Raw genomic sequence first — 11,407 nt, forward strand, 5'->3', positions numbered from 1 at the left:
ATTATTATTTGTAAAACCTTGTATTCAAATATCAAGATCGAACATGAATGCTATTTTGTGTATTGTTGTACTTGTACTGTATATTCAATTTGCATGTGATCCATGAACTTAGTCACACAGCCCGACATGTTCCGCCGCCTCGGCCGGGGGTGTGACATATAAGCACCTACTAGTCGGCCGAAATTGGTGCCTTAGCCACACTTCTACTGGAAGGTAACTCACCTCGCAAAGCTGAGTATCGAATATCATGGTAAGGAATCCCCCAACGGCTGCTCCAACGAATCCCCGACTATCATTATCATAACAACACTTAGTCACAATCCATAATACTTCTTAGGGTAAAATGACCATTTTACCCCTTGGCCTAATTTGGACCATATCCAAGGCCCAAATCCATATTATCTTTCCAAGCCCACTAATGGCCCAATTTTCTAAATTGGGCCCAACTCCTCAAATGGGCCTTATCAGAAGGCCAATAACTCCTTCGCCACTCTGCATGCGTACGCGCGGCGTACCAAAAGCGGGAAGTTGACCCAGTACGCACAGCGAACCAGGGTGTACACCCATCGTACTGGCCAGCTTCCTTGGGGCTCCATTTATGACTTAATCGATTAAGTCCTCACGTCTAAAACATAGATCCAGGTCCTTTAAGACATCCTAATCCATAAAGTCACAAACTTTATGTGCTTGCATGCATGGATGGGGGTCAAAACATGATTTTAGTCCTTAAACAAACTTTTTGACCATCAAACACTTACATGGTTGTGGCATAACCATCAAGGTTCGATTTTTATGACTCTAAGTGCTTCCAAGAGCTCAAAAGGACAACTCTTATGGTCTGTAACTATGAAGATACAAAAAATCCCAACAATGGAGTCAAAATAACCCATAAAACACCCCAACACTATAACTAAGCATGCAATGGTCAAGTTTGAAGCTTGATACCTCAAATGAGTCAGAAATTGTCACACCCCAAAATCGGAACGGCGGAAAAGTTCGGGGGTGGAGGACGTCATGTACAGTATCACAACAATGCATAATAGTAAACAAGCAACAACATCATCCATTGCGTTAATAGTAATAATTTTAATACAAGTGTCATCTGAAGTTTATAAGACACCAAAATGAATAATCAAAATAAAAGATGAGTCTTGAATGTGCTCCATCTTCTCAAAACCTGATCACCGGTACCTGTCTATTGGCGACCTGAGAATACAAGTTATTTTGAAAACGTAGATCAGCATTTAAGCTGGTGAGTTCATAAGTATTTTAGTGTCATTGTTTGTATAAGTTTGAAGAATGTACTTGTAAATGTTGATGTAAAAGTTTGTAAGTGTTTGATGTATATGTTTGTAAACTTCCTAGAAAATCCTATATTTTCTACTAGTGTAGCCTTCTACCAAGACTCAGCTGTTCTCTATGTTTGTTCTTTTGTAAAAGTGTGCGTTTTCCCAAGGTATGACTATCATTACCAAAAATATAGTTTTTCATTACCGTTTATGTGAGAAGATCACAATTTGAATGAATATGGGAAACTAAGGATGTACTAGTAGTTTTATCTTGGTAACTACTAATGTACTAACTACCTTTTAAACTTGTTAGTTACTTAAGGTAAAATGTGATATGATTGTACCATGCTAACTGACTAAAAACACGACGATGAAAGACGTCGGAAGAAATGACATTTGGCACCCGTAGACTTGCAAGTCCCACTGTAGCTAGCAACAAGGCGTAGGATAGTCAATCCAGTATAGATCTATATGCAAACTCACGCTCTCCCTCCAGGAGATTCTGGTTACAAAACGAGCCATAGCAGTTATGCTATGCTCCGAAGTAGTATCTCACATTAATGTTATAGTATTTTTGTATTTGTATAGTATGTAATAGTGTAGTGTATGTTCTCTCTGTCTAGTATGTAGTAGGTTCTCTAGTGTATAGTATGTTCTCTAGTATGTGTGGATTCTCATTATAGTATTCTCTATCTGTTTCTCGTTATAGTAAGTATTGTTTATCGTAATAGTATGTATTGACTCATGTACGAACTGACTCTTTGTATGTTTCATTGTTCTAGTAATAGCATTAGTAACTTCCTAAACTATACTTATTATTGTTTACTAGCAATGTTGTTTGTATGTATGAACATGTTTGTATACCTTTTCTACCCAAAAGTATTGAACTGAATGAAGGAAATTTTATATCTATACACACATATATATATATATATATATATATATATATATATATATATATATAATATATAATTAAGATTCAAACGACCTTCGGACAAACAACTGATACCCTAAGTCCACAACCAAACAAGGAACAGGAAGTAAGGTGAGTTATCATTCCTAAGTCCTTTCAATCCTACTTATATAACTATATCTATATAGATATGCATTTGACAAAATATAAGTTTAAAAAGAAGTTTTGTAAAGCATTTGAAGAGTTTAATAATAAATATTGATGACTTGATGTCAATTTGTAAAACGATTTAAAAGCAGTTTGTTTGATAACATAGTTTGAAAAGTAAGAAATTCACTTGTTTGGTAGTTTTTAATCACATGTGATTGATATAATCACTATAATAGTTCAACTTGTATTCCCCCCATAACAACATTTAAAATCATTTAAAAGGTAAGTTAAAGGGGTATGAACTCACCTGTAGTGATCCGTCCTTCTTCTTGACAAACAAGATTGGTGCTCCCCAAGGTGAAAAACTTGGTCGGATGAAGCCTTTGTCAAGAAGTTCTTGTAGTTGGCTAGACAATTCTTGCATTTCAGATGGAGCCAACCGATAAGGAGATTTTGCTACTGGTGCTGCTCCTGGAATTAAGTCGATTCGAAACTCGACTTGTCGGACGGGAGGTATTCCAGGTGAATCTTCAGGAAACACGTCAGGGAAATCACATACTTGAGGTATGTCCTTGATTTCTTTTGTCTTTCTCTTCCTATCTATAATGTGGGCTAAGAATGCGCTACATTTCTTATGTAGATATTTCTGGGTCTTAGTACAAGAGATGACTTTGAGGTTCTTCCCAGATTTATCACCATAGATAATCAGGGCTTCGCCGTTTGGTAAGGGTAGTCGTATGGCTTTCTCATGACATAGAATTTCGGCGCGGTGTGAAGATAACCAATCCATGCCAATTATGACATCAAAACTACCGTTAGGCATTGGCATGAGGTTGACGTGAAAAAGGTAGTTATTAAGAGTTAACAGACAATTTTCTAAGAGTTCATGTGTTTTCTCAGTTTGACCGTTAGCGATTTCTACTTCATAGATTTCTTTCAATCTGCTAGACTTATGACTTAACAATTTTCTAAACGTCGGAGTTATAAAACTTCGATCTGCTCCAGAGTCGAAGAGTATAGTAGCATATAAATTATCTATAAGAAACGTACCAGATACGACCGAAGGGTCCTGGATAGCCTCTCTGCTTCCGATCACAAACGCCCTGCCACGTCCTATGCCTCCTTGACTCTTTAACTTTGGACATTCTTTCTTGATGTGTCCAACCTCCCCACAGTCATAGCATTTTCTTCCTTCACCATGGCCTGTTCCATTATTTGTTTGCTGATCGACTGTTGCAGGTGTTGTGCTCCTGCAATAACTAGCAGTATGCCCCTTTTGCTTGCACTTCGTGCAGACAAAACAGTCACCTGGATGATGACGGTTACACTGATTGCACCATGAAGATTTTGGTTGCGTAGGTACTGCTGTCGTGGCTGCATAATTGGTTGCCACTTCTTGTCTTTTCTCAGATGATTGTTTGGGATTCTTCCTATAAAACTTGCGCTTGTTTGTTCCAGATTTGGGAGACTCAGTCTTTGAGATCACCTCTGTTCCTTGGATCTCTGTGAGGGTTAGTTGATGAGTTATTCTCTTGGTGCTATCATAGGTCGTAGGATTTGATGCGATCACCAGGCCTTTGATTTGCGATGCTAAACCCCAGATATATCGCTCAATCTTCTTATATTCAGGGGTTATAAGTGCTGGACACATTACTGCAAGATCATTAAATCTAGTGGTATAAGCTTTTATTTCTGAACCCTTCATGGTTAGGGTCCACAGTTCTTGTTCCAGTTTATGTATCTCCTCCCTAGGACAATACTCCTCCACTAGCATCATTTTTAGCTCCTTCCATTTCATGGAAATTGCAGTATCAATTCCCATTGTATTCACATGGTTGTTCCACCATGTGAGTGCTGCATCAGCGAAAGTACATGCTGCAAATCGTACTTTACAATCATCTGGACAGAAGCTTATTTGAAAGACGGACTCTGTCTTTTCTATCCACCTCGTCAAATTAACTACCCCTTTATTTCCATGAAAGCTTTTTGGCATGCAATTCATAAAATCTTTGTAGGTACACGTTCTAGCGGTCCCTACATGGCCTTCATTTCTAACTCCATCTCTTGTGACATTAGATAGAGCCGCAACAATTCTTTGAGCTATGATTTCTTCCAGTTATGTTGTACCTATTGGGGGGTTTGGTTCTGGTGGTTGTTGTGGTGCTGATGGTCGGTTAGGGTTTAGCCGATTACTCCTTCTAGGAATTTTGTTTTAGTTCCTAAAATAATAAGAATTTTTATGAGTTTTATTAATTATTTAATACACGAGTACTAAATACTTCAATTACTCTTCAAAGTGTAAAACATAATGAACAACACAATGCTTACTGTAACATATGCTTCGTATTATTACCAGTGGTTACATCAGTTTATTTAGGTTTATAAGAGAAAAGTTTCTATAAACATTACAAAATTTGCAAGGTTTTTTACATCCTTGCTATAAACTTTCCCTCTTTTTGCCTTAACTAGTCTGATTTCTCTATTTACATAACCACTAGTTGTAGCCTATCTACCAGAAACCTAAGTGATGACCTAGCACGTCAGTGACATTAACCACTTGCTCTTAAAGTCCTTGAGTTCTCTACTCAAGACTTCCCGTGCGTTCTTCATTTCTTGAGGTTTGATTGTAGAGCTCTACCTCTGCAATCCTGGCATCGTGAGTAATCATGTCACTATCCGCGAAATTTATACGATGATGGACATCCATCACCGATTCCTGATCTCGTGTCCTTTGTCCTTCTAGCCTTGGTACTCTTCCAGAGAAATGAGTAGCCCTTCCTTCTATAATTTCCATCTTATCTTCAATTTTCACACTTTTCTCAAACAATTGAGATAAAGTGTTAGTTTCCGGGTGATGTAACGTCATTCTTCGTATCACAGTTATATAACATACATTGAACAGTACTAAACAAAATACATACCTTTATTGATAACTGAAAGTTACATAACTGTTTTTCTAGGACCTATTACATAATATCCGACTATGGCATACTTCTTAATGAACAGAAAGGTAATAGTAAAACTTCTTCTGATCGAATACATACCAACTTTTCAAGTTCCTGAAAACACATGCATTTTAAAATACTTCAACATAAAGTTGGTGAGTCCACAGGTTTTGACTCCATAAAATAATACATTTTCCACGTTCAAAAGTATAGTTTTGAAAGTATCATTTTGACTCTCCAACATTTAGTATGTATATTAGGTATAATAGTTTACTTATCAATTAAGTGTTATACCTAAACATTCCTTAACCCTAAGGTATAAGTAGGGGGAAACTTATACTTAACATTAATACTTGTATACGACAAAGTATAATGTTTCTAACAATTTGCTACCATGAGCCTGTAACCGCGGCTGTGACATAATACCTCTGATAAAATACACTCATGATTTACCATGAGAATAAGCACACTCATGATTTACCATGAGAACAACACCGTACGCTTCATCGATGCCGGAACAATAACAAGTAAAAGGATAGTTCATCACTCGCTTTTGGTTGACTGTAGATAACAATCACAAGTGGGGTGGTCAACCCGTATACTAATTATACACGACTTCCTCGCTCACACGGGATTAACGGTTACAGTTCAGAGGATTTCCGCTAAGATTCCCAATCTTAGTTGATGAATACAATTACTTATGTAGACTTCAACGGCTTCCTATAGCTCTAACAACAAAAGCATTTTCATGTCTAAGTCCCTAAGTCACTAGACTATGCTTTTAAATATTACTCCTAACTTCATAACATTTAGGCAGTATAACAGCTATATCTTGAAGTAAAACCAGGTTTTATCTTAACCTAAAACCAATAATTACAACATATAACGTTCCTAGTTTTATCTTGACATAAAACTATCAATAACAATACTAACTTTTATCTTAACATAAAACTAACAATAACAACATATAACATATCCAGTTTTATCTTGACATAAAACTAATAATAGCAACATACTTTATAACTTAACATATAGAACTTCCGAATATAACTTCGGAACTATATCGCACACAACATATATATATATATATATATATATATATATATATATATATATATATATATATATATATATATATATATATATATATATATATATATAATCCTAAGTATAACTCAAGATCTACATTAGTAAAACAACATGCTGACAAGTTGATAATAGTTGTATATATTCAAAATATTATATTTAGAACAACTATACCCTAACTATTATTACTATATACTATCATATAGACATAATAATAACGTATATATAATATTTAGCATGCGTTTTCCCCCGAAATATTAGAAAGTGGGGCCGTGAAACTCACCCTAGTAGCGTGATTTTATGTAATCTAAGCAGAAACGGCCAGCGTACAAGGTCGTCGGGGCTCGGGATGCAAGATAGCCTCTGCAAAGGGGACAGGAGAAAGATGTTTAGGTGTAAGAATGGCTGAAGTTGGACCTGCTATTTATAGTAGGGATTTTGGACCCCCACATCGTGGGTTTTACAAGGCCCACGTCGTGACTTAAGATCTTATCCCCGTAGACTTGCCATTTGCGTCCCTAGCTTCGGAAGGTGGCCATGTGACTCATCACGTCGTGGGATATCTTTGCTCACGTCGTGAACTTGGATCTTATCCCCTCGCAGCCTCGTCACACACCTTCTAGATTCTGAGATGTGGATAACTGACTCCTCACGTCGTGAGTTCTGTACCCACGTCGTGAACTCAGTCAGATTAGGGTTTCTGACAACTTAATCTTCGGAAGGTCGTAACTTTCACATACGAACTCCGTTTTTGACGTTCTTTATATGCACGCGTAGGTATTTACAATTACTACAACTCTCTTTTAAACTCCAATAGCTAATTCTAAGTCTATTTTAAATTCCTCTAATTATAGAGATTTATAGTGTTCGGTTTATCATAACTTCTTCATGCGAAGTCAGATTCAGACATTCTCTATATTTTTGGAATCGTATGGATGTATATTTTGAGTTGTATCATAAAGAAAGTTCATATTTATATTAGAATTTATTATGAACTACATAGCACTCTTATCACATTACTAGTTTAACAGAATCACATTACATGATTGGTATAATCAGATGTGATTGTCTATTGACCTATTTTGACTAGTGTTACATTCTCCCCCCGTTAAAATAATTTCGTCCCGAAATTTATCTGATGGATGGGGTTTTGTTAAACAGTTGGGGGTATTTTTCTTTCATCTGATCTTCACGTTCCCAAGTAAATTCAGGTCCTCTTAAAGAGTTCCATCGAACTTTCACTATGGGAATACGACTTTGCTTTAATCGTTTGACTTCTCGATCCATGATCTCAACAGGTTCTTCTACAAAGTTGAGTTTCGTATTGACTTGTATCTCTTTGAGAGGTATAACAAGAGTGTCATCGAAAAGACATCTCTTGAGATTTGATACGTGAAAAACATTGTGCACATTACTTAGCTCTTGAGGCAACTTAAGTTGGTATGCGACAGAACCAATTCTTGCTAGAATTTCAAAAGGTCCTATATACCGTGGGTTTAGTTTGCCTCGTTTTCCGAATCGAATTACGCCTTTCCAAGGAGAGAATTTCAACATTACTTTATCTCCAACTTGGAATTCTAAAGGTTTACGTCTTACGTCAACATAGCTCTTTTGACTTTCGCGCGCAGCCTTTAATCGATCCTTAACTTGCATGATCTTTTCAGTTGTCTCGTGGATTATTTCTGGTCCAGTACGTAAGGTATCGCCTGTATGTTCTCTGGCCATCTGCGTGTCTCCAACTTCTACCCAACATACTGGGGAACGGCATTTTCGTCCATAAAGAGCCTCAAACGGTGCAGACTTGATGCTGGTGTGATGACTATTGTTGTAGGAAAACTCAATTAATGGTAAATGAGTATCCCATGCATTTCCAAAGTCTATTACACAGGCTCGGAGCATATCTTCTAAAGTCTGAATGGTCCTCTCACTCTGAACATCAGTCTGTGGATGGTAAGCTGTACTCATGTCTAAACGTGTTCCAAAGGATTTTTGTAGAGATTGACAAAATCGTGAAGTGAATCTACTATATCGGTCAGAAATAATAGAATTTGGAACTCCATGCAATCTGACAATTTCCTTAAGATAAACTCTAACAGCTTCTCCATCTTGTCGTTCTCCTTAATTGGTAAGAAATGGGCGGACTTAGTTAACCTATCGACTATCACCCAAATAGTGTCGAACCCACTAGGAGTTTTAGGTAACTTAGTGATGAAGTCCATTGATATCTGCTCCCATTTCCATTCAGGTATTTCTGGTTGTTGAAGTAAACCTGAAGGCTTTTGATGTTCTGCATTTATTCTAGAACAAGTCAAACATTTGCTCACATAAGTAGCAATTTCCGCCTTCATGTTTGGCCACCAATAATGTACCTTTACATCTAAGTACATTTTGTCAGAGCCTGGATGTACGGAATATCTGGACTTGTGGGCCTCTTCTAAGACCAAGTCCCTGAATCCACCGAACTTAGGCGTCCAAATTCGGTTCATAAAGGGTCGCGTTCCGTCATCTCTTTGTATAAGTTGCTTTTCCATTCCTCGCAAAGCTTCGTTCTTGATGTTTTCTTCTTTTAGAGCCTCAAGTTGAGCTTCTCGAATTTGTGCGGTAAAGTTAGAATGGATAGTTATAGTTAATGCTCGTACCCGTCGGGTTTTAATATATTCTTTCCGGCTCAAGGCATCTGCTACCACATTTGCCTTTCCGGGATGATAACGAATCTCACATTCGTAATCATTCAACAATTCGACCCATCTTCATTGTCTCATATTAAGATCTTTTTGGTTGAAGATGTGCTGGAGACTCTTATGGTCGGTAAAAATACTACACTTAGTACCGTATGAGTAATGTCTCCAAATTTTTAGTGCAAAAACTATAGCTCCCAATTCAAGATCATGGGTAGTGTAATTATTCCCATGCACCTTAATTTGTCGTGATGCATAGGCGATAAATTTTCCTCTTTGCATCAACACACATCCTAATCCTTGATTTGATGCGTCGCAGTATACAATGAAATCTTTTGTTCCATTTGGAAGGGATAGGATTGGTGTACTACACAATATTTGCTTCAGTTTCTGAAAAGCAGCTTCTTGTTTGTCTTCCCAGTTGAACTTCATATTCTTCTGGGTTAGTGTTGTAAGCGGCTTGGCTATTTTGGAGAAATTCTCTATGAATCTATGGTAATAGCCAGCAAGTCCTAGGAATTGACGCACCTCTGTTGGCGTCTTTGGTGTTTCCCAATTCCTGATTGCTTCAACTTTGGATGGGTCAACATGAATTCCTTCGTTGCTAACTACATGACCTAAAAATTGTACTTCTCTAATTCAAAACTCACATTTGGAGAATTTAGCGTATAACTTTTCTTTTCTTAGTAGTTCCAAGATTATTTGCAGGTGTTGACCATGTTCTTCCTTGGTTCGTGAATATATCAATATTGTTGGATTAGTGTCTAAGTCCATAACTATAATTGGTATATACTTGACCCGACCCGGCATGGTCCATTTGGGTTGCATGGCATCATGCATTTGGATAGACTAAAATGAGAGAAATAACACTTAAGGTTTATTAATATATTATAAGTTCTAATATATTAATAAGATTATTTAATTAGTATTGATCAAGAATTAATCTAGAATTAATTAAGTGATCAAAAGAAGGCTAATTAAATATATGGGTTGATTGTGTAAATCATCCATACTTATATAGTGGGCTAATGCTCCATGGATTATCAACTTGGGCTAAAACCCATAGGATGCTCCATGGTGTATTTTAACCCATGGATCCAAGGAAATGGAAAGCCATGACAATTAGGGTTTACCCTAATTGTGACTAACTATATAATGATCTTATTATTGAAGAAATCGGCCACTAGAGAAACAAGTGAGGGCAAACCGATTTTAGAAGTGTTCTGCTTTCTCTCAAGTTATTCCAAGTGTTCATGATGTTGTGTGAACCATTTGGGGTGTCACATTTGGGGCACTAGGAACTTGAGCTCCATGGAATCAAGCACCAAACAAGAGGTATGTATTTCTACTAGAATTTATATTATGTGTACTTTATATTATGCTAGTTAGAACAATACTGTGTTCAATTGATATTTGCATGTATAATAGAGAAAACATAGATCCAAGGTATTTAGGGTTGCATGTACACCATAGGAGTGTTAGAATGCTCAAAACCCAATAGTGGTATCAGAGCCTAGGCTTGTTTTCACTTATACTTGATGCAAACTGCTTAAAATCGAAGTTTTTTTTGCTGCTGGGACAGTGGACTCGCCGAGTTCACTGATGGACTCGACGAGTCCAAGGCAAAATGAATCCAACTCGCCGAGTTGGTTCATGCACTCAACGAGTTGGACCCCCAAATAGCATATCTTCGAGTTTTGGTGCTGGAATTGGTCTAGAATCATTACCTTTGACTGTTTTGGACTTATAAAACCTATTTTTTAAGTGGTAATGATTATGCTAAACCAATTACAATGCTATAATCAAAGTTTCAAGTTTTATATGTGTTTATGTAATTCTTGAAAAATGTTGATAATGAATGTTCATGCTTATGAGTTTTGGTAGATCATAGGAATTATGTGCAAATTGTTTGTTAGTATAATTCTTGATCTCAATGAAATTGTATGGAGTCCATAACTTGTCCTCAAATTATGGATTACCAAGAGTTTTATGTTTCCTTGATTTATGAGTTAGTTTAGATTAATGAAATTTTTTTTGTGTTTTAGTTGTTTTCAATCCAAATTAATCTAGAGTTAGTTCATAAAATGTGTTCTTGTAACTTGTCCTCAAGTTACATAAAAGATCACATTTATGAATCTTAAAAATCATAAAAGTGCCATAGGTAACATAAAAATGAAGAGTCTTTTTCATTTAATTATTTCATGACTCCATAACTTGTCTTCAAGTTATGGATGTTTAAGAGTCACTTCTTTAAAAGTGTTATTAAAGAATAAGAGGTTACATAAAAATGAAGAGTCTTCATTTTAATGAACCATTAAACTCATAAGTTATGAAATGAAAGGTTTT

Source organism: Lactuca virosa, chromosome 5 (assembly GCF_052849685.1).
Source record: "Lactuca virosa cultivar CGN04683 chromosome 5, Lactuca_virosa_CGN04683_v6, whole genome shotgun sequence".
NCBI classification, from domain to species: Eukaryota; Viridiplantae; Streptophyta; class Magnoliopsida; order Asterales; family Asteraceae; genus Lactuca; species Lactuca virosa.